Raw genomic sequence first — 24,795 nt, forward strand, 5'->3', positions numbered from 1 at the left:
TCATGTGGAAACTCCCAGTATACTTTCTGCTATCATCTTTTATAATTTTTAGAGTCATACAAGCAACGTGCCGTATGGCATGGACAACATACATATGAGTACCTGGCAGGACATGTGTGAGTCTCATCAACTGCCTTTGGCAATTCTGACCCAGTGGTCAGCTAGTGCCAGGCAGACTTGGAGGGTACCTGTTGTGACACTGTGGCGATGATGAGATGTAGTGAGATAGTTCCTTATAATGTGATCTTGCTGCCAATGGTTAACAATGATAATGCTGTCAACTTCTTTGTCAACACAGAGGATAGCAGGAGCCTAACTTTTATCCAAATGTTCATGATTAATAATCCTCACAAAAACTGAATCTCAGATGAAGATTTAGGAAACGACAGTATACAGAAAAGACCAGTTGATGATATGAACATTGGATATTTGCAAACTGTTCTGTGCTCAAGAAATAAGTGAAAATAATTTCTGAACCTTAATTCAATTAATGTTGAAAGGAAAAGGGACTTGGGTGCCCTTTATTCATTCTCCAAATATGGCAAATATCTAGCTTATTTCTTCTAGGCAAAGAGGTGAATGTGTACCTTCTTTCTCATCCACACTTCTTTCTACCAATAGTGATATGTTTCACCTACATTGAAAACAACATATATACAGTCATGTATAATGACATAGCTTTGCGTTTTTTTGTCTCCGTCTCCTTTATTCCTTTCTTTTACCCTCCTATCTTCTAAAACATGATAATATATTTTTAAAGTATAAAATATTTTCATATTTACTGTGTACTCCTGGCTTATATAAGTAAGTATATTATACTCCCCAGTCTGCCCTGTTGTGGCTAAACTCAGCTCTTCTCTCATTTAGCTCTCCCATTTTCATATTCTCTTTATTTCAATTTGTATACTCAATATTTCTTACCCTTTATAATTTAATATTCTATGGAAATTCATTACCTAACACTTATTTAAAACATGATACACACTAATTGCAAAAATTTGTGAAATACAGAAAAAACTCAAAAAAGAAAAAATTTAAAAATCTACGATATAACCGTAGAGATATAAGTTAAGAGTTTAGTATATTCCCTATTTCTATATCTATCCATCTCCCAGCCTTTTCATAAATAACAGTGTATGTGTATGCATGCATGTGTATAAGACTCTTAGGTCCATTTTGAACAATGAGAGTAATGGATAACATGTAAGGAAGAGAAGGAAGGAAGGAGGAGAGAGAGAAGGAAAGAAGGGGGAAATAAGGAAGGAAGGAACAAAAATATTTCCTCTGCCTTTTGATTAGTAGATGATTTAAATCCTACACTGCTTTTCTGACAATTTCAAAACTGTTTCTTTCCAACTACTTCTATCAATAAATAATAGTCCTGCTTGCTCAATGAGAAGCAATTGTTTAGCCAAGTGATGAATGATGACTTAGAGGTTATGTGATTCAGGCCTTTCCATCTTGAGTCCTAAGAGTATTCAGGTTGATGGAAGACTGACCACAGGTGAAAAGTAGGCATTCCCTACGGTCATGTCACATGCTACCAGACCGCACAGCACATTATATTTTAAATTGTTGATACAGCAAAACGAGATTGCTAGTGGAAATGACAAATCTCTCAGCTTTCTTGTTTCTAGTGGCAATCTAAAAAAAAGCAGAAAATTGCTCCCAAGTTATATCAACACTAGTTTTGTTTTGCTTTTAATTTCAAACTAACCTGGATCCAGGTCCCCTAATGAAGGCACAGTTAAGAACTATAGCCATCTGTACTACCTTCCTAAGGTAGGCTGTAACCAGCTCATAAAACAGGTGTGTCACTTGGAACTCCTGGAGTAAAAACTCATGACCAAATTCTGTGGTTTTCTGTGTGTGTGTGTGTGTGTGTGAGAGAGAGAGAGACAGAGACAGAGACAGAGAGACCTTGATCCTCAGATCTTAGCCTCTTGATTAGCTATGATTACAGCCACCAACACCCAGCCAAATTGTGTGTGTATGTGTGCGCGCGCGTGTCTGTTTTCTTTTCTCTGTCTCACTGTCTCTCTCTCTCTCCTTGTTTCTTTCTTTCTCGCTGTCTCTCTTTCTCTCTTTCTCTTTCTTTCTTTTTCCTTCCTTCCTTCTTCCATCCCTCCCTTCCTCTCTCCCTTCCTCTCTCCCTTCCTCTCTCCCTCCCTCCCTCCCTCCCTCCCTCCCTCCCTCCCTCCCTCCCTCCCTCCCTTCCTCCCTCTCTCCCTCTCTCTCTCTCTCTCTCTCTCTCTCTCTCTCTCTCTCTCTCTCTCTCTCTTTTTCTTTCTTTCATCGGTCATGGGCTTGAATTCAGTGCCTGGGCTCTGTCCCTGAACTTTTTTGCTCAAGACTAGTGCTCTATTACTTTGAGCCATAGTGCCACTTCTGATTTTCTGGTGGTTAATTGAGCCTCAAAGACTTTCCTAGCCAGGATGGCTTTGAACTATGATCCTCAGATGTCAGCTGCCTGAGTAGCCAGGATTACAGGTATGAGCCACCAGTGGTTGTTTTCTTTTGGAGAAAATATACAAATGAAAATTGATCATAACTCTTATATTTATAGGGCAAAAAAATCACATAGCAGTATACAAAAAAGAGTCCTCTTCTTTCTTGAGTTTCAATTTTATAAATTTCACTGATTAAGAATTAACATTGCCAGGTGCTGGTGGCTCATGCCTATAATCCGAGATACTCAGGAGGCTGAGATCAAGGATTGTGGTTTGAAGCCAGCCTGGCAGGAAAGTCCATGAGACTCTTATCTCCAATAAATTACCCCAAAAAGCTGGAAGTAGTACTGTAGCTCAAGTGGCAGAGCATTAGCCCCGAGCAAAAGAAACTCAGGGATAGCACCCAGCCCCAGAGTTCAAACCCTAGGACTCCCCCCCCCCCAAAAAATGCTAATATAAAAAAAATACCTTGGTATTCAGATTATCACTTAGTTAAGGATATTTCTCTAAAAGTACAAGGAATGACAAATGAATTTGAAAAAAAGATAATTTTGAAAAATCAACATAGAAAATATTAAGTCACCTCACATAAAAAAGTATGTAGAAGTCTGGGAATGTGGCTTAGTGGTAGAGCGCTTGTCTAGCCTGCATGACGCCCTAGTCTCGATTCCTCAGCACCACATACACAGAAAAAGCTGGAAGTGGCTCTGTGGCTCAAGAGGTATAGTGCTAGCCTTGAGCAAAAGAAGTTCAAGGACAGTGTCCAGGCCCTGAATTCAAGAGGAAGGTCTGGTGAAAAAAAAAAACAGAGAAAAGTATGCAACCAAAAATTTTAGAGAAAACGTAGAACAAATTTGTGTCCAATCGTTATCTATCAAAAATAGCATTTTTCTAAATTTTTCTGATATTCATGGGTTTTTACAAATTCGTAATTTATTATAATGTCTTTTCTCATTGTAAAATAACTGTTTAAGGCTACCAAAATTTTAAATATCTGGTCAGCAAAATTGAGATCTTCCCTTGATCATTAGCCATGAGTTGCTTGTGATTTATATGGAGTAGAGTGAAGACGTGGATTGGAAGAAGGTAGGTGAGATTCTCCTCAACTTAGGGATAGAAAGGGGCCTGGTGACAGACATTGGTGTTTCCCTGATATTGACTGAAATGTCAAACTCAGTACTGGAATCCCGGGGATCTGGTGTTAATGAACGCCAATTTCATCTGAGAAGTGGTCTCTTTAATGGGATTATCTTTCAAGAAAATGCCTGGGACTATCAAATGATGCTAATTGAAATGAACTCTAAGATATGGAAACAAGAGTTTTTTTTTTTTTTTAATGTACTGTGTGAAGTTCTGTTTTTTTAGATTTTTTTTTCCTTCGGTTTATCTTCTGTTGTCACTGTTTTTTTATTTTGGTACCCTATATCTTGTATATATGTTTATCTGATTTGGGGAAGGGAAGAGGAATAACAAAATGGTGAGCCAAAGGACAAAGGGTGAACCAATGTAACAGGGATACTCATAAGACATGGAAATGAACGTTACAACTTGGGGCGGAGGAGGGAAAGTAGGGGAAAATGAGGGAGAGGGAGTAACACTGTTTGACAAGAAATGTACTCATTACCTTATGTAACTGTAACCCTTCTGTACATCACCTTTACAATAAAATTTTTAAAAATGCTCAGGGTAGCATTTTCCTGTCTCTATGATTGGACATTTATTTCTGTTTTTATGAAATAGATGTAGTTAAACAAAGTGTGATCATAGGTAGAAGAACTTTGCTTATTAAAATATGTAGAAATATAGTTCATAAAATGTCAGCACTAAAAAGTGTTAGTAGAAGAATGTAAATCTAACTGGACACTGGTAACTCATGCTCGTAGTCCTAGCCTTTCAGGAGGTTGAGATCTTGAAGATCATGTTTCAAGGCCATCTCAGGCAGAAAAGTCCTCAAGAGTCCATCTCCAAGAAAATTAACAAAAAGCCTGGCTAGAGATGTGGCTCAAATGGTAGATCACCAGCTAAGCAAGTTCAAATATGTAAATTTTTGATGGACCCATAAAATTTTTGCATGTATTTATTTAATACCTCCAATACATTCAAGTAAGTGAGCCATTTCCCTCTTTCATTTCACTGAAGTGCCATCCATTAAAGTATACAATGTAATGGGATTGCTGGGTATGGATATTACAAGTATTTACAAAATCAATTTTCTGTAGTTATTGAATCATACCAATTCAACATTGTCACGAGAAAGCTTAGTTTGAATTTTGGAAATAATAGGAAGGAATATCCAGAGGCCTTTAGTTTCTTACTTAACCCAGATGCCACACTTTTTTTCCCCTACGCAAATTAAAATTACTGTTCTATCAAACTCAATACTGAATACTGAAGTCTGTTTTGGTATTTATCTGTGGATTCTTTTAGTTGGCCTAGTCCTTTTCAAATGCCACTTTTTTTTTTTTTTTTTTTTTATTGTCAGTCATGGGGCTTGAACTCTGGGCTTGAGTGCTGTCCCTATGCTCTTCAGCTCAAGGCGAGCACGTTACCACTGGAGCCACAGCGCCACTTCTCTGGTGCTTTGTTGGAGATAAGAATCTCACAGACTTTCATGCCTAGGTTGGCTTTGAACCGTAATCCTCAAATCTCAGCCTCCTGAATAGCTAGGATTATAGGCATGTGCCACCGGTGCCCGGCTTGCCACAGTTTTTTGAACCAGGAGCTTTCAGTACTAAAGTCAAGATACCTCTAAATTTCATACATTCAGCAACTATATTATGTGCTATAGACTGGTGATTGAGAAGTGTGAAAAAGAAAAAAAAAAATCCCCTGCCCTACTAGAGCTTGCAGTCCTGGCTGAGCCATTCAATAAAATGAGAAATGGTGGGTAGGGACTTACAGAGACTTCTAAACTGGAGCCATAGGGACAGATCTTTTGATAGGAAGGGAATAAAAATTGAACAGAGCAGATTGGTTACAGATTGCAATACTTCTCCCCTAAACTGCAAAACCCAATAGCTTTGTTGCTAAAAATTGGAGTCATCCTTGAACTATTACTTCGTGGTCACAAAAGGAATGGAGAAGAGGGTATGTAAAGCAGGGGGGAAAAGTTGGACTGAACTTTTCCTGCCGGAATGTGCAAGGCTTTAGCCACAGGTTCCTGGCGATGAAAATGTAGTTGCTGAACATGAAGATAATTTCAGCACCCCACAATTATGTGCCTAATTAAAATTAAGAAATTAGAACACAGTTAAAAGGAATAATATTTTGCTCACAGCTAATTTCATTAAAGTATTAATGAACAGGACTCTTTTTTATGGCCAGAGGGCAACTACTTTCTACAGAGTACTTCCATGCTCACTAATTTATTCATGCATGAAAAACAATCCAATGAGAAATGAGGGAGCTGAGAACTGCTGGTCCTAATTAAAATATTTAAAACACCATGTCTATTTTCTTCCATCTAGCCAAATACCTAAGCTGGAGCCAGCATGGTGCCAATTAACATAGAAAAAGCAAACAGAAAACACCCGTGGTTTCTGATTAAAGTGCACATTATTGTACCATGCAATAAATATATTGTTCGGCACATGTATGTAAATGTTTAATTAACCCATGTCTAAATCTCAGCAACATTCAGAAATCGATACTTTAATCCCTGAACAAGTGGCAATCTGTGTAGGGAGAGACATTTGCTTATTTATCAGAGTCTTTTATTCAAACATAAGTTGAAACAGTTATGAGCTAGGGAAAGATTGGGAGGGGATTCTCTGCTTGGCAGACTTTCCTTCAGATGGTGGGAGATTGTTAATCGCCAAAGACTTGTGAAAGGAACTAGGTTAGCCTCAGGTGATATGAAATTTTTCATTAATAATGTAAGAGGAAGTCTGGATGTGAACCCATTTGTCAGTCTGGACACCAATGACAATAACAGCGCATGTACACACACACACACACACACACACACACACACACACACACACACACACACACACACACACACACACACACACACACACACACACAGGTCTCTTTTCTTTGTTATCTACAGATATGTCTGTTGAACAAACTCCAGATGTGCACTTTCTATGGGAGCATGGTTGGCGGCAAATGCCTGAAATTCTGAGAAGTCAAAAGACTTGAAAACCTCACAAGTATTCGTTGGAACCTCATCAATATGTTAAAAGCAGTTGCAAAATGAGAAAATTATTTCTGTTATTTCTATCATGTGTGTTGCATGCATGCATGTATGTGGCAGTATTGGGGCTTGAACTCAAGGCCTCAGGCTCTTGCTTGGCATTTTCACTCATGATTGGTGTACTTGAATCACACATCCAGTCCAGTTTTATTTTTGCTGGTTAATTAAATATAAAATCTCATGGAGTTTTCTATCTGAGCTGGCTTTGAGCCTGAATCCTAAGGTCTCAGCCTCTTGAGTAGTGAAGATGACAGGTGTAAGCCACCAGTAGCCAGCCAGTTAATTCCGTCTTGACAATCCTACAAGGCAGGCTGAGGAGGGGATACCAGGGAAGTGACATAGGAGGGCACACATAGCACGTACCAGGTCCCACACTTGAATCCACATTCCCCAGATCTAAGATCATTCTACGTAGCACATCAGTGAGGACAGTTGTTAATTTTCTACTTACATAGGAGAGAACAAAATCTTAATAAACCTAATCATTAACCTATTTAGCCACTGAAAATCATTTATCTTTTGCTTTTGAGCTTTTCCTGGGAGGTAGGAATTAGTGAACCAATTTTCCTCTTTCTGGGGATCCTCAATAGTTTCCAGCATCTAAATATCCTGAAATTTTTAACTAAGATCTTAGAAACCACTTATCTAGAGGGTTTAAAATGTTTGTTGCAGAAGAATCCTTTTTTAAATATATATTTCTTATTGTAAAGATACTGTACAGAGGGGTTACAGTTACGTGAGTAAGGTAATGAGAACATTTCCTATCGAGCATTGTTACCTCCTCCTTTGTTTTTCCCCTACCATCCCTTCCCTCCCCACCTCCCCAACAGAAGAATCCTTTTATTGCCACCTAAATGTAATCTTTCATGAAACTCTAATATATTTACTTAGATAAAAGCAGAGCCTTCTGACAGAGGCTGAGCCAGTGCCCCATCAAAGCCTTTATTAAACAGCTGGAGGAACTGAGGGCCAGAAAGGTGACGGCATGAAGTAATGCATATGCAACATGGTAGCAGATCCAGAATATACCCACAGCAACCTTGACCCTTTGCTCAGTGCTCTTACCACAGCATTATGATCTCTGACCAACTAAACCACATGGAAAGCTCCAGAGCCAAACAAGCATGAGAAGATTTGATACAAGAATATATAGCCATAAGGCAGGTCAAGATGATGTACAAAGCAAGAGTCGATGGTGTTGAGTATTGGGCTTAGGGCCTGGTGCTTGTGGGGCAAACACTCTCCCACTTGAGCCACGCCCCCAAACTCAAAAGGCTGGGGTTGAGATCTGAAAGCAAGAGGCTTAAGAAAGAGATTTGTCTCTGGCTTGTCATAACAGATTCTTTAACTCACTTTCATGGACTCCAGATTTCTCATCTGTAAATGGCATTACTATCTCAGGAGAGTTTTACCCAGTACTAAGAGTCAGTGAATGTACCATTACAAAAGCACTTTACATTACAATGCAGTTCAATTGCTCCTTTGCTTTATTTCTGCCACTGCACTCGGAGCAGTGTTCCAAGATAATGTGTTTTACTATCTGTTTATCTTCAGTGTCTGTTCTGAGTTAGTGCTCGATTAATACTGGATGATGATGTCGGATTGTATAATGATAGTAATAATGCCTAAGGTATGCCTATCATTTGTTTACTATATGTTAAACATATACTAGATATATGAAATTATTTGGTTCTGACAACCTCATAAGACTATTATTGTTCCCATTGTACAACTAAACAACAGAAATGTAAAAGTGACTTATGTACCTATAGTTCCAGAATTAATACATTGTAGAAGAAATGTCTATGTTGATATGGTCAGATCTAAGCCCATGTGCTTTTAGTAATTATTTTATTGTAAAAATGCTATACAGAGGGGTTACAGTTATATGAGTAAGGCATTACTTACATGAGTAAGTACATTGCTTGTAGATCATTGTTACCCCTTCCCTTCTTATCCCACTATTTCTTCCTTCCCTCATCTCCCACACTCCTGCCCACCCCCACCTGTCCCCCCTGAAGTTGTAAAGTTCATTTCCAATGTACTGTCCTGCAGGTATCATTGTTCCAGTGGGTCACCCTGTGTCCTTGTTTCAGCATTTTGTTATTCCCCTTCCCCTTCCCAGATTAGACAAATTATATATACAAGATACAGGGTACCAAAATCAAGTACAGTGACAACAGGGGATATGCCATAGTTGTAAGAACATACAAAGGAAACAAACAAAAAAGAAATCACATAGTACATTTAAAACAATAACAATAAAGACGAACCTCTTGTCCATATCTTGGGGGTCATTTCACTTAGCATCATCTTATATGGACGTATGCACACATATAAGCCAATGTTCTTAATGGCTCTTTAAAAACAACAAATTGGAGTGACACATACTTATCAGTTGAGGGAAGCAAGCTTCATAGATGGAAAAGCATATAAAACACATTGGGCATCCCCTGAAAAATATGAAATGCAAAATTTTGTTCTCAGTGCTTGTGTAAGCATTGAGGGATGATTAGAGACCAATCTGCGGAGGTGGGAGAAACTCTTAAGGATGGGCTTGTAGTGATGCACACCATCTAGTTGAATGATCAGGACCTTTCTTCTGATTCAGTATATCTATAAGAGAAAGACTTTCAAGTGTATAACAACCAGGCAGGAGAAATCTAAAGGATGGGCAGGAAGATGGGGAAAGCAAGCACATAGTTCACTATGCACCAAGAATTATATGCACAAGTAGCGGACTTCTTATTCTCATTTCTAAGCATATGTATATACCAGAAAAGCCATGCTAAAGGTGTGTATGCCCACAATGGAGGCAGCCCAGGTCCTTTCTCACAACTCTGCCATTGAACTATTGCCTAAAAATGTTAGCAGAGTCAAGAAGGGTTACAGAAACTCATCAGTGAAGTAGCCATTCAGATTAACTTTCTGGGTCACACCTTAGACATTTTCAGGTGACTTCTTTGGGAGTCAATCTTGGTTCATACCTTGGTCAGAAATAGCATGGACCACGGTCTAACCCTATGCGGTATTTTCATGAGTGTTTGGCATTTAATAAGTAATTAATAATTATGCTAATGTACACAGTTTCAAAAACATTTTGGTGGTGGCAATTGAACTAGACATTCATATAGATTAAGCATGCAGTCTGGCACTGATCTACATACCAGCCCCAGATTCTCTCTTTTAAAGCAAACTGCTCTATATCAGCAGAAGCTTTGGTAATTATAGTCTTCCAGTTACTAAGTAGACATTCAGAAAATAACTAATATCCAATCATTTTTTTGTTCTCTGTAACTTATCTACATCATAACAGACTTCTCAGTTGATTAGAATCTGAAGTACTCTTATTAAATACATTTTCTTATACCAACATGCAAGTTAATATTTCAAATATTTTGTATACTGTCTGAAATAACCAGTATGAGATAATGGGATTTTTCCCCCCTAGAAGGTATGTTCGTTTTTAATTCTCTTTCCTTAAGCAAGTTTGGTTTTTGAAATTTTCACTTTGGAGAAAGAAAAATAAATGAAAAGCCACAAATCAGATTTCCAAGACATAGGCTACATTTTTATGCATCTTTAACCAGATAAATATTAGTCCTCCTTGGAACTAGAGGGGCTACTCTGAAGAATGGAAACTTGCTGTGTTCTCAATATGCAGATAGCCTGTTGTCATAGATCCCTATAGTAATGAACAACTTCTCAATATTTAATAAGGCTGGCATTCTTGTCCCCAGGCGGAGAGCAGAGACAGTTGGTAACCAGCTACTAACTGACCATTAAAATACAGAATCTCTCTTTAAAACGTGTTTCACAAACAGGTTACATCACCTGCAGTGGCCTGAAGAGAACTGGCAGGGGTGGTTAGCAGGCTCAGTATTCATAAAAGCCCACAATAGAATCTTGTTTTGTGGCAGGGCTTAAAAACAAAACAGGGAGTGAAGTCCACAAACAGTCCTTCTCTCTACAATGCTCTTCATGCCAAGAGCTGTCAAACAAGTAGAAACAGGAAACTGGCCGTATGGTTTTTCCAGTGTAGAAGATTGAATCTGTCTGGAACTCTGTCTTTTCCTTCTTTCCAGCTTGTTTGCTCACTGGAGTGTTTTGTCTTGTCTCCTGTGTAACTGTACAAGTATAAATATGTTGCAACCATAATGCTTACTAATTGGGCCAATATGCCATTGATTCAGAACAATGACATTTGAGCATTTAGTGGCTTTTTTTTTAATTCAAGGAGCAAAAACTAATGTTAATGTGATTATAAGGAAATTCAGGAAATCATTAATAACATTAGATTGTTTTCTGAACAACAAAAATGCTAGCATAATGGGTTCTCCTTGCTCTTACTAGCAACTAAGAAAAGATATTTGGCTGTAACCACAATTCCAGGTTAAAACAAATATTCCCATGATCACATTAAACGTATGGTTTTTAAATTCTTGAGTAGGCTAACCACAACTCTTGTTATCATTACTTCATAAGATGTGTTTGCCTTTTATCCTCTTTCCCCAACAACAATAGAAATTACTATGTTTTTCAAGCCCACTTTTCATAAAGAAACAAGAGAAAAAAATGTCTTAATCACCTCAGGAGCCAATTATAGACATAAAAACAGTAGGAAAATTATAAAGATTGGTAATTAACATACTAGTAGATGCTGTCTTTCTCAGCTCTTCTTCCAACAGTGTCTTGACTCAAATCCACACTCCAGTTAAATGAAAAGCAACTTCATGACCCTTTGGTCATTGAACCTACTCACCCTTTGCTCTGTGTTGCATTACGAGACAAAGCTAGGACTGAACTTTGAATCAGATTCAAGGCTTTCATGAGAACTTTCTGGGTGAAAGGATAGAAGTTCTATTACAACATATTAGTTCTATTATAACATATAACATCCTAAGTTATAATATAACTTAGAAGCATTTGATTAGAACTTCTATTGTGGATGCCATTGATAATGGTATATAAATTGTGTGCGTGTGTGTGTGTGTGGGTGTGTGTGTGTGTGTGTGTGTGTGTGTGTGTCCATCCTGGGACTTAAACTTGGGGCCTTGGTGCTTTCTCTGAGCTTTTTGGCTCAAGGCTAGTGTTTTACTACTTGAGTAACAGCTCCACTCTGGCTTTTTGGTGGTTAGTTGAAGATAAGAGTCTCATGAACTTTCCTGCCCAGGCTGGCTTCTAACAGTGATCCTCAGATCTCAGCCTCCTGAGTAGCTGGATTACAAGGCGTGAACTACCATTGCCGGGCCATGTTTAAATTGGGATATTTTCTCTCTAAATCTTATATGAAATTACAGAACATACACATGTAAAGATAACACTGCTTTGGTTAGAATGGAATATGGGAAACCTATAATTCCATTCATTTACTTTATTTAAGCTTGTTCAGGCTGTTGAGCTGTTAGCATCTATAGGATGCTAAAGAATGCACTTTTTAAACTGTCACTATAGAAAATACTCCTAAACAATATAGGAGGTTATACTAACCCAGGAATTACCAGTGAAGCTATAAAATCTGATCTCAGGTCCACACCAGGTTTGAACATACTGAAGAATTAAGAGAGGCAGGAAGCCACCACAAATTCTCAGGCTTTCCAACCATGATAGCAGTCAGACATCTTGACTACTGTAATAAATAATACACTGAACTTGGGAGTGCTGGTAGTACTTCAGGGTCCTGGGTTCATTTTTTTTGAGCTATATATCGTAAGTGGGATCTCTAAAACATGTTACAGCTTGGTTTGTAATTATTTTGAGGATCCTCCCTATTGTTTCTCAAAGGTTTTACTAATTCACATACCCATCAGTAGTATATAAGGGCTCCATTTTTCTTAGCCCCCTGGAAAACATTTGTTATTATCTGGATTTTAAATAATAAACACTTCAATAGGTGTGAGGCAGTATATCACTGTAGCTTTGATATGCACTGTCTTCATGATAAGTGATGTTGAACACTTATTCATATACTTGGTGATCATTTGTATGACATCTTTGGAGAAATGTGTATTCAAGTCCTTTGCCTATTTCTAATCAGACCACTTATTTATTTTGTTACTGAGTTGCAAAAGATTCTTAGATTGTTTTACATATTAACTTCTCAGATAAATGATTTGCACACATTTTACCTACTCTGTTGACTTCCTTTTTGTTCTTTGCATTGTTTTCTTTATGAGGCAGGAGTTTTTTAGTTTGATATAGTTTCACTTGTCTATTTTTGCTTTCTACTTATAGAATTAGAAAATAGAATTATTTTGCAAGGGGTTACAGGTATAGGCATTGTTGTTCATGGGTATCATGTTTTAGTTGTACAAGATCTATATTTTCCAGAAATCTGTATAACACAGAGTCTGTAGTTAACAAGATGTTACAATTGTACAGTTTGAAATATTAGAGGATAATTCTCAGACTTCACGTTGTGTTTCTAGTACACACACACACACACACACACACACACACACACACACGTACACAAGAACCTTCAAAAGAGCACAAAGACAACTTTTGTATATGACCGGTATGGTTAGTACTTTGATAGTGGTGATGGTATCAAACATGTATACCTTTGCAAAATCATAAAAAGATAGAAAATATGTACAACTCAACGAAGCTTAATTTTAACTATAACTTAGACCACCCCATCCACTCAAGAAACTTATTCAAGTGAGAGTCAGAAAAAAATAGTTATCCAGACAGCCTTGAATCTTCTCTAATTTGTAAAAGTAATATGTATTTTTGACCATTCAAAACTTTTTTTTTTTGTCGGTCATGAGGCTTGAACTCTGGGCCTGAGCACTGCCCCTCAGCTCTTCAGCTTGAGATACAGGGCCACTTCCAGTTTTCTGGTGGTTTACTGGAGATAAGAGTTTCACAGACTTTGAACCGTGAGCCTCAGATTTCAGCCTCTGAGTAGCTAGGATTACAGGTGTGAGCCACTGGCACCTGGCTACCATGCAAAACTTTTAAGTGACTTGTCAGCCATGGCAAATTCTTTGTTACATAACTCATAACTTAGCACACTGGGATTAACTTCCCAGATCTGAGCCTGAGAATGTGAAGATCAAAAGGGTGGTAGTTTAAGGAAAGTTAAGGCAAAATATTTATACCCCATCTCAATAATAATAATAATAAAAAGGTTAAGAGTGGTAGGTAAACCCAGTTACAGAGACTTATTTAGGAAGATTACAATCTAGTCTGCCCACAGCAAAAACAAAACAAAACCTACAACAGATCATAAAATAAGGAAAGCAAAAAGGGCTGGAGGTGTGGCTGAAAAGGTAGCAAGTATGAGGTCCTGAGTTCAAACCCCAGCACCACTAAAAAGAAAAAGAATACAAATGTGACACTACTGCCAAGCCAGTATATCATAGCTGTCCCTATACACACCTGCTAACATCAGTTAGGTGGACATTTCCATTAAGTTATACAACCATATTGAAACATTCTAATATTTAGATTTTCTTTTCTTTGACCAGTCCTAGTGCTTGAACTCAGAGCCTGGGCACTGTCCCTGAGCTTTTGTGCTCAAAGTTAATGCTCTCCTACTTGAGCCACAGTTCTACTTCTGGCCTGGCCTGGTTTTTTGGGTGTTTGTTTTGTAGTTAATTGAGTGTCACGGACTCCTTTTCCTTGGCTGGTTTCTAACTGTGATCCTCAGATTCAGCCTCCTAAGTGGCCTTGCTCCTCTGCAGTGAACAAAGACATTCTATTCATCTAGTAGCTAGGATTATAGGCATGAGCCACCAGTGCTTGGCAGGTTAGCTACTTATAGATAGAGGCAAACAGTAGTCAGTTTCTCTATTCAGGCAGAGATTTAGCCATCATTAAAAAATTAGAGTTTAATGAAATTTTACTGCTCCTTGGCGAATCTTGCAAGGCACTCAACATTATGACCAACAAGTTAGCACTATCTCCACAACAGAATTGAAAACACTGGCATGTTTCTGAAAGTTCCAAACGTATTAGTTCATTTAGATTTCACAAGAACTATTCCTCTCATAGCAAGTGAGGAAATTGCAGCTTAAAAGAAGTTAAGGGGCTCACCAAGCCCTCCCCAATGCCTAGCTTGTAGACCTGGCATTTGAGACCACTTGAATTGGCTGGCAGAACTCACATATACAACTTGCACTCTATTCAAGAATCCAGAACACTCCTACTGTCCAGGAAGAGCCAGAAGAGGTAGTTCACAAAACATGCAACATTCACATCATCATGTGAGCTTCTCGCTTCTTTTTTTTGGGGGGGGGGGGTGATGAGGGGGTCCGGTCGTGGGCCTGAACTCTGGGCCTGGGCGCTGTCCCTCAGCTCTTCAGCTCAAGGCTAGTGCTCTACCCCTTGAGCCACAGCGCCACTTCCAGCTTTTTTTTCTGCTTATGTAGTGCTGAGGAATCGAACCCAGGGCCTCATGCATGCAAGGCAAGCGCTCTACCACTGAGCCACCTTCCCAGCCTAGCTTCTCCCTTCTCTATGTTGCACATGAGCAACAAACAAAAGCATAGGACTGAAAGGAGCAAAGGGTGTAGTGAAGCTACTTTTACTACATGGGACAAAATGTGCCAAGAATTCAGATTAGTTCATCAAAAGGTCAAAAGGAAAAAAAAATTTGTCCTTTGAGAAAATAAAGATGAAGTGTGTTGGTTAGCCCCCTGGCTAAAGGATAATTAGAAGCACTCCTTCACAGCTAATTGATGAGTCCAGAGGTACTGGTTCCTGCCAGTCTCATGGCACTGGGGAAGCCTTCTGGAGAGCCAGCCTGGAGCAGGACACATAGAAGGCACCTGACACACAAGCAGGGACTGTTGTCAGCAATGTGACAACCACAGGGTTAACATCATTACACAAAGATCTAGAGTAGCCATCTTGACAACAAATCCATGAAGTACATATCATTACTTATCTCACAGATAGGGAAATAGGTGGAGAAGATTATGACCCGAAGTCTCAGCTGGTTAGGGGCAGGATTGAGATGGAGGTCTTCTGATGCCAGAACATCTGTCTATTGCCACGTTCCATCACACAGCCATTGCTATTCACTAGACGGACAGCAGAGCCTCAGGGTCTAGGAAGGGTGCTCTGACTCCACCATTAGCTGCTGGTCAAGCCACTTAACCTCTTTAATCCCCTCTTTTCCAAGGTGCAAAATGGGAAATACTGTAGTCATGCCTCATAGGGTTTTTGTGATAATTAACTGAGATTGAATGGATTCATGTAAGAGTAATCCCAAACATGTACAAATGTTAGTTTTGAGTTTTAGTCATTCACTTGTTAAGCAAACTCTGGTCAGGTATTTATTCTGAGTCTGATCTCTAAGGAACATTGTCCTGAGTATCTTTCTTAGAATTAGGGCATGTTAGGGGTTTCATAATGGTATTTTATAGTGATATTTTTATACCTGCATAGAACATATTTTGATCAAATTTATTCTATTACCCTTTCTCATCCCCCTCCTCCTTTTAAAACAACTTTAATAGGTTCCATTATTCTTTTTTCATACATTCATGTAAATACTTCAATAATATTCACCCCCTCTTCATCCTCCCCTTCCCCTCTCCCTTCCTACCAGTTCTAGGAAACTGCAGTCCTGTTTAGACTTAAAATTGGAAAGTTTATCTGTAAGAATGAAATAACAGCCAGGTGCTGGTGGATCACGCCTGTAATCATAGCTACTTAGGAGGCTGAGATCTGAGGATCATGGTTCAAAGCCAGCCCAGTCAGGAAAGTCTGTGAAACTCCTATCTCCAATTAACCACCAGAAAACCAGAAGTGGCGCTGTGGCTGAAGATGTAGAGCACTGGCCTTGAACTGAAGAGCTTGGGAACAGTGCCCAGGCCCAGAGTTCAAGCCCCACAACTGGCAAAAAAATGAAATAACAATACCCCAACTTGTTGTTGAAAGTGTTAATACACAAAACTGCTTAGCATATAACAAGTGTTTTTTAATGTTCTTTAAAACTTTTCAATCATATACAAAATGAAGAGATGAAAGGAGCAGATAGTTTTGTCAGATAGGATTTTGGTGCCTAAGTTGAGGCAGGATTTCCTGCCTCACTCAAGTGACAGATGCTTCTATAACCAGATTTCTACACAGTTTATTTCCGTCAAAAAGACCCTAAAGATTCACAAGTGGTCAAAGTTAAAGGTCAAAACAAAAATCTTTTGTAAATTCAGCTGCCCAATCTTAAGGCAACTCAACCATCTCATTGATATTAGTGATAAAAGTTCTCATCTAAAATTCTGTGAGTCTGAGAATTTGCTAAATTGTATCCTCCCCACCAAAAGCAAACTATGTTCTTGGGCAACATGCAGAAATGGGAGACTGAGTCCATTAAGCCTTACTTCAGAACCAAGTACCCAACTTTGATGTTTTCAAAGTTTTTTTGTGTGTGTTGTAGCATTGATCAGTATTAATTTTTAATTGCTGAATAATATTCCGTTCCATAGACACAGCACATGTTGTATTTATCCATTCATTATTAAAACTTTTGGCTTATTTCCACCTTAGGCTACCATGAAGAGCTTCTATAAACATTCATGAATAAGTGTTTTGCTGACCTGCTTTCAGTTCTAGTTTTGGTGTTTTGTTTTGTCGTTGTTATTTTGTTTTTGCTGGTCATGGGGCTTGAACTCAGGGCTTCAGTGCTATCTCTGAGCTTCTTTGTACTCAAAACTAGCGTTCTACCACTTCTAGCTTTTTCTAGTAGATAAGAGTCTCAAGGACTTTCCTGCCTTGGCTGGCTTTGAACCACAATCCTCAGGTCTCAGCTTCTTGAGTAGCTAGAATTACAAGCATGAGCCACTGGCACCCAGCTTTAATTCTTTTTTTTTTTTTAGTTTCACTGTGATATTTTCATGCATGCATATAATATACATTGTGTACACACCTCCTTGCCCCCTCTTGTCTCAACCCCTGTCCTATATTTTGCTTAACGTGATGATTTCCAATTTCATCCATTTTTCTGCTTTGCTCTTATTTATGATTATTATTATTGTTAATTGTACAAAGGAGTTACAATTCCATAGTTCAGTTTATGTGTACAATGGTTGGTCAGTGTCACCCCTTCCTTTGTTCCCCACTGTTTCCCCCTCCCATCCCTACAATCAAGTTATATAGTTCATTTTTAACATAATATATGTTGAATATAATGACTACATTTGCTCATTCTTTTCCCTTCTATTCCTGTGCCACACTTCCATCTATTTTTTTACAAGTCACATGATTTTTGTTTTTCTTTATGATTAAATAATACTCCAATGTGTACATCTTTCACATTTTCTTTATTCATCTGTTGACAGACACAGAGGCTGATTTCATCACCTGGCTATTGTGAATAGTGCTGTAGTGAACATGAGTGGGCAGGTAAGTCTATTATTTGCTGACTTTGATTTCTTTGGGTATATACGTTGGAGTAGTATAGCAGGATTATATGGTAGTTCTATTTTTTGTTTGTTTATTTTTGTTGGTCGTGCAGCTTGAACTCTGGGCCTAGACACTGTCCCTGAGTTCGTTATCTCAAAGCAAGTGCTCTCCCACTTGAGCCACAGCACCACTTCTGGTTTTTTTTTCTGGTGGTTAATTGGAGATAAGAATCTCAAGGACTTTCTTGCCTGGGCTGGTTTGAACCGAGATCCTCAGATCTCAGCCTTCTGAGTAGCTAGGATTATGGCCTGAGCCACCAGCTCCGGGCTTATTTTTTGTTTCTTGAAGAACTTCCATATTGATTTCCATAGTGGCTATACTAATTTACTAATTTGCACCAAAAGTTTATATGTTCTTTTTCTACACCCTTCTCATAATTTCTTTCCATCATTTGTTGTTTATTTTATTATCTTTAAGTAGTTGTACAAAGGACTTGCCATTCAGTAAAGCAGTTATGAATAAATGCTTCTTGTTCAGTGTCATCCCTTTCAAGATTCATATTGTTTATTTTTTTTGATGATTGACATTCTGATTTGGTTAAAATAGAATCCTTGCCTTTTCCTGACAGCTCAAGATGTTGAACGTTTTTTTATGTACTTATGATCCATTGGAACTTCTTTTGAAAGCTGTTCAGTTCATTTGCCCATTTATTGCTTGGACTATTTGTTCTTTGGGTATTACATTTATATTTATATATATTCATATACATTCACCATGTCAAATGAATAGTTAGAAAAGATTTTCTAGCATTCTTTAGCCTTTTTCACTCTGTTAATTGTTTCCTTTGCTGCACAGCTTTGAAATTTGGTGCTAACTTATTTATTAATCCTTCTTCTTATTTCTTGAAGTTATTTCTACAAGTTATTTTTTGGGACCAACAGTTCTGTGTAGCCAATAAAGTTCTCATTTGACATCGAAAAACCTGTTTAGTTACAGCACTCTGAAGTAGAAAGTCAGGAAACCTAAGAGGCTAGTTAAGGGATTAACAAAAACAATTATCTTTCAAGCCCCTAGTACCTTATTAGCAGCAATTTGGGTGTGATATAGATGGAAGGAAAGAACAAAATATGGCTCCTACATATAACTTACTCAGTTCACTGGAGAGACGTGATTGGGCAAAGGGATTTTGGTCAAAAGCCACAGTCAGCACTATACAGTGAAGGGTTAGCTGCTATGCAGCAAGATGAGGGGCATCATCTAAGATTTGCATGTAACCGGGCCTACCATTTTGTTAGGTGATGAGTCCTTAAGAGAAGAAAAAGATTGTTTTCTCACAGCCACTAGCAGTTGGCTATGGCTGAAAAGAACATTACCAGTGATCTTTGTCGGTAACAATTTTACAAGTTGATTTTTTTAAATAAAAAAAGAGGGAAATACTTGTCTCTATAAAGAAACAGTTAAAATTTTCAGAAATCCCCCTTCAATCACTACTCAAAGAAAAGCAATCAAGCAAGAAAATTAGTCTCTCTAATGTGATTCTTCACTGCTGTGCAACTCCACATGTGGAATTTTTGTTACAACTAGAACCAACTTTTGCTTGAGATCCTATCACTAGAGTCTTAGTGGAAAGCCTTTCCCTCTACCCTGGCATTAAAGTATATCAGACAGTCTGTTCCATTGGAACAAAAGAGTTTCTGGATTTGGCACTTTCTCCTCTGTGGGTTTGAAATTACACACAGCCCTGCCAAAGGTAAGGCATTTCTAGGATTGCTTTTTTATTATTATAGTTCTGGATGTTTTGTTGTTTTTTTTATCTGTGTCTTCTTTTTTTTTTTTTTTTTTTCCTCTCGCCCTAGTCCCTCTCCCTCTTGTGGTATATATTTGTGGCCTACAGCAATCACTTTAGACTTTTTAGACAGGTCCGGATAGAGATAAGATGACACAAGTGATCTACTTATCTTCCTTTCCCATCACCAATAAAAGTGACAACCCGCCTAATTAGGCCTAATAAAGCCACAGCAGCCAGAGTGGCGCAGCAGCGATCTGAAGAGAGATGGCATTGACCCGGAGACACAGGTGCTGCCTTAAGGCGTTGCTGCTATTACTTTATCTCAGCCACATTACATCTCTGCTCATGCCATATTCAAATGCAAGTAGCATGTTTTTCTCCTCAATTCTTAGATCAAGAACAAAAAAAAATCCCATCTAATCAAAAAAGGCACTGACAATTTTTTCAGCCCTGCATTAAAAGCAGAGTCATTTGGAATAGTGCACTTCATATTCTATTTTATAATATCACTTTAAGCTATTGCTTTGAATCTCAGACATTTCTTTGTTAAGAAGGAAAATCAAAAATTCATCAGAAGAACTTCTTTGGTCCCCCCTCTCGTTTTTCTTTCTTTTCTTTTTTTTTTTTTTCCTTTTTCTTCCAGGGCTAGCATGGGGTTTGGAGCTGGAGCCAACATTTGTAGAAGTTAGGGGTCCTTAAGCAATTATTAGCGATGAGAGTTTGACATATGTGAGAGTTGTCAACAACTGACTTTAAACAAAATGTAAGGGAAGGGGAATAAACAGTGCTCTCAGCAAAATTAATATACAGGTCTGCAAATTAAGGAAACAAGGGGGGGGGGAAAGCTGAACTTTGCATGAAACGGCATTTTAAGTACATCTTTGCAAAAATTATCAGAATGTCAAAGGACATCAAAGTGAATTGAGTCTGCAACTATTCATAATATTTCCACATAAGCTAAATACAAAATTTATCTTACTTTAGTCGTCTGTTCGGTAGCAATTATTTAAAGCTACTAAAAGAGGGGAAATGCCCTTGATCTGAAGTACTAGTGCCAATGTCAGTGCTGTTCCATGGTATTTATTGTAAGAACCATAATCCCCCAACCTTGCCCTCATTCGAACACACACACACACACACACACACACACACACACACACACACACACACACACACACATTCTCCTCTACTTACCACCAGTCAAATGCTACTTAGCGCTCTCTATATTCTATCTCACTTTCTTTAAACTTATTGCTGCAAATAATTTCCTCATCCACATGGTTTCCATTACTGCGTGTGTATATGTGTATGCTTAACCACTTCTTTTCTGTGTTTGAGATGATCTTGCTACCCTTGCCCAAACTGCACCCTCTGAAAATACTCCTCCTTTCCAACTCTGATCCTCACTTCCCACCCCCACCTCTGGACAGGAAGTAGTTACAGTTCCCTTATTGCCAATTATTAGCCACTCCCAACTTCCTCTCCCTCCATTGTGCTTTCCATGATAAATGATCTGAGGAACAGTCATAACCACCAGGTAACATATGATGTGCATGATGGCTTATATGTTGTTCATAGTGTCAGTTCTACTGCTGAAATGACTTGATTCAATACATGTTTTTTTTTGTGTTTTGTCCAATAAGGCAAAGTAGAGAAGTAAATTTGTGTGTGGCTACACAGCCCGTAAGTGGCAGAATTGGAATCATGCTATTATAACAAATATATTTTTAAACTTTTTGAAGTAAAGCAGGAAGGGCCTTTGGAGTTAGTGGCCATGTTGTCTTACTTCATCATGGATATCTTCACAGTTGCATCCCCTCACCTCCTCTCCTGGAATACTCAGATATTATGTTAGTCATTTTACATTTCTAGTTTTCTTGGCAATCCATCACAAACCCAGTCCCTATTTCCTTTCGCACAGAATTTCTGGCTCTGCCTCATCAGTTGGGTCACACTGGGAGATTCATCCTTTCTGAGCCACAGTTCCTTATCCCACCAAGTGGGATTTCTGAAGCCCGCCTTAAGGGCTCCTAGTTGGAGTCAGAGTAGATACATGACTAGCGCTTGGCATCTTACCTGTCATCTCCAAGGTCCACTAGTCACAATTGCCTCTGTTCTTGCTATTCGTTTTAGTCATGTATCTTTCAATTCCATCAAAGTTTATTCTAAGATGTCTCCTGAGAGGTCAAGTGTCAAATCAGTAGGAGATAGGACTTAGACTTTCACAGACCCACCTTGTATTTCTGAGGTTGTCATTTATTCCCTGTGACATTGGACTAATCACTCATTTCTCTTGCCCTTTGTTTTGTTATTGGTAACATGGGGCTGATACCCCCTCATCCCCACTGGCTGCTCGGTGTTTGTGAAAGTTTGAATGAGATAAAAGAAGAGAGAGAGGGAGAGAGTTCCTAGTACTGTGTATACCTGATGTACTTAACAAGTACATGAGGTGAAGGAACTATAAGAGGCCAGACATCTGCTAAGAGATATATGTATATCCTGTGGTGTGACTACCTCAACAACCCTGTGAGGTCACAAGTGGAATCTCAGAGTTTCAGATCATGTATAATATAAGATACAGAGAGATGGTAGTTACTAAAGAGCTGAGGTCCAGAGCTGTCTAGTACTAGGAGTCAGTGACACACCATTGGAATTGGTGCCATCAGAAAGGCAGGAACTTTCTGGAAGATGCAATTTCTTACTGTATAAAGAATGCAAGGCTATTCAATGTGTGGAGACTCAATTAGTCAACAGATTTTCCTATTGTTAGAGCCTTAAAATAGATCTTGAGAGAAAGAGAGGCTTAATCAGTATACTTACCTTGCAAGGTAGAAAGCTCTGTTAAGTCTAATTGATGCAAGGAAGATGTTGCAAAGAATTTATCTTATAAATTATCTTAAAAGAGAGGTGATTTAAAGTCTTCATCTTAGATGAACACTTAGATCTTGGCAAGTGACCAATACAATGGTTTAGAAGTCTATAATTGTTGATTAGTGATCTGCTGTTTACCGCCATATTAAATAGAAATGGCCATGTGTATTAATAGTTTGCTTGAAGACATCTTTGACAAAAGAAGCAATATCTATCATTTGTAATTTTTCTTGTTCTAAAGAAAGCAGTTATGTTCTATAGATATAGTTAGAAGTTATTTTATACTAAAAAAAGAAAGGCAGAAACGACATGAAAGATGATCATAGGAAACGAGGAAGTGTAGGTAGGTATTAGCAACAGAGAGGAAGAGTGACTGTGCCCTCATAGCAGGCAGAGCAGTCAATGAGTGGCCCAAAGCAGGACAGCTCAGTGTCAGTTTAAGGAAACTTCCAGATCATCCAAGAGTAATGAGACCTTGGAAATGAGGTACTAGGGTGGGGCAGTACTGGCTGATGTTGAATTATACCACGAGTCCACACACATCTCTGTTTAGGACTCTGCATCTTGGGGCCTACACAGGACTCTTAGCACATGTGTTCTGTGTTCTAGCTCAAGGCAATCACTTTGGACTTAAGGACACCTGGGTTTAGAGTCAGCTCTGCCACTTACTGCTTGACTAGACCTTTATTGAGATGATAATTTCACCTGCCTCTTAGGCATCAACAAGCTAGGTGCAGGTGGCTCACACTTGTAAGTCTAGCTTTGTGGAACGCTGAGATTTTCAAGACCAGCGTAGGTAGAAAAGTTCATGAGACTCCTTCTTAACCCATAGCTAGTTACGGTGGTGTGTACTTGTCATTCTAAGCTATGTAGGAGGTTGAGATAGACACAATGATGAATCCAAACAGTTTGGTAAGAAAAAATCCACAAGATAATGCTGCAATAAACATAGTTGTGCTGGTAGCTTTAGTATGGTCTTGTTTGTGATCATTCGGGTAAATGCCCAAAAGTGGGATTTCTGGGTCATAGGGGAGCTCTATGTGAAGTTTTTTGAGGAACCTCCATAGCTAAGATATGGAACCAACCCAGATGCCCCTCAGTAGATGAATGGATCAAGAAAATGTGGTATTCAATGGAATTCTATGTCTCCATCAGAAAGAATGACATTGCCCCATGTTAGGAAATGGAAAGACAGAAAAAATTATATTAAGTGAAGTAAGCCAGGCCCACAGAAACATAGGTCCCATGGTTTCCCTTATTTGCAATAACTGTATATGTCTGAGACAAGCAGAAAAGGTCAGATAAGATGATGTTAGGCTAAATGAACCCCAAGATAAGGACACAAGTGGTTTTTTCTTTCTTGCTATTGTTTCTAGCATTTTATAAGGTGATTGTTTTGTTGCTTTGTATGTCCCTCTCCCACAGTATAATCCTTGTTTTCACTGTATTTGATGTTGGTATAATTTGGGGGGGAAAAAACAAATTGTTTAAATAGGGATGCAGGAGGACCCATTGCAACAAAGAGCTGTACAAAATGCTATGTGAAAAATGAACTTTACAACTTTGGCAGGGAGGGGTGGGGAGGGAGGTGACGGGGGTAGGGTGGGGGGGAGTATAGTTGTGGAGATGGGAGGGCAGGGATGATAGGGGAAAAACAAAGGAGGAGGCAACAATGATTGATAAGAAATGTACTTATCTTTTTTTAAAATTTAATTTAATTTTATTTGTGAACATACTGTACAGAGGGGTTACAATTACATGGGCAGGATAATGCGTACATTTCTTACCAAGCATTGCAGCCTCCTCCTTTGGTTTACCCTTCACATCCCTTCCCAGCCTCCCCCCTCCCCCCCAAACCCAATCCTTCTCCTTCCCCCCCCCCCCCCCCCAGAAATGTACTTATCTTGCTCATGTAATTATAACCCCTCTGTATGGTATTTTTACAATTAAAAAAAAACTTATTAAAAAAAAAGAAAACTCCATAAGAGTCAGTTGGGAAGCCTAAAATAGACAGATCATGGCTCAGTTGTATGCTTGGGATGGAAGTGGGGCCCTATCTCAAAAAATAATCATTAAAAAACAGAGCTAGGGCTGTGGCTCCCAGTGGTAAAGCACAAGCCTAGCAAATTCAA

General features: G+C 38.7%; 1 long non-coding RNA gene and 1 pseudogene across 1 annotated transcript in view; one reads left to right on the forward strand and one right to left on the reverse strand.

Annotated features, from left to right (window-relative positions):
• LOC122114533 overlaps nt 1-24,795 on the reverse strand; it is a 25,836-nt pseudogene continuing 1,041 nt past the window's right edge.
• LOC122114534 overlaps nt 5,527-24,795 on the forward strand; it is a 20,402-nt gene continuing 1,133 nt past the window's right edge. The window contains exons 1-2 of the long non-coding RNA XR_006148583.1: nt 5,527-5,537; nt 17,209-17,213. This is a non-coding gene — a long non-coding RNA (uncharacterized LOC122114534). The remainder of the gene's footprint in view (nt 5,538-17,208; nt 17,214-24,795) is intronic.

Source organism: Dipodomys spectabilis, unplaced genomic scaffold (assembly GCF_019054845.1).
Source record: "Dipodomys spectabilis isolate Male_0828 unplaced genomic scaffold, ASM1905484v1 ptg000108l, whole genome shotgun sequence".
Taxonomy (NCBI): domain Eukaryota; kingdom Metazoa; phylum Chordata; class Mammalia; order Rodentia; family Heteromyidae; genus Dipodomys; species Dipodomys spectabilis.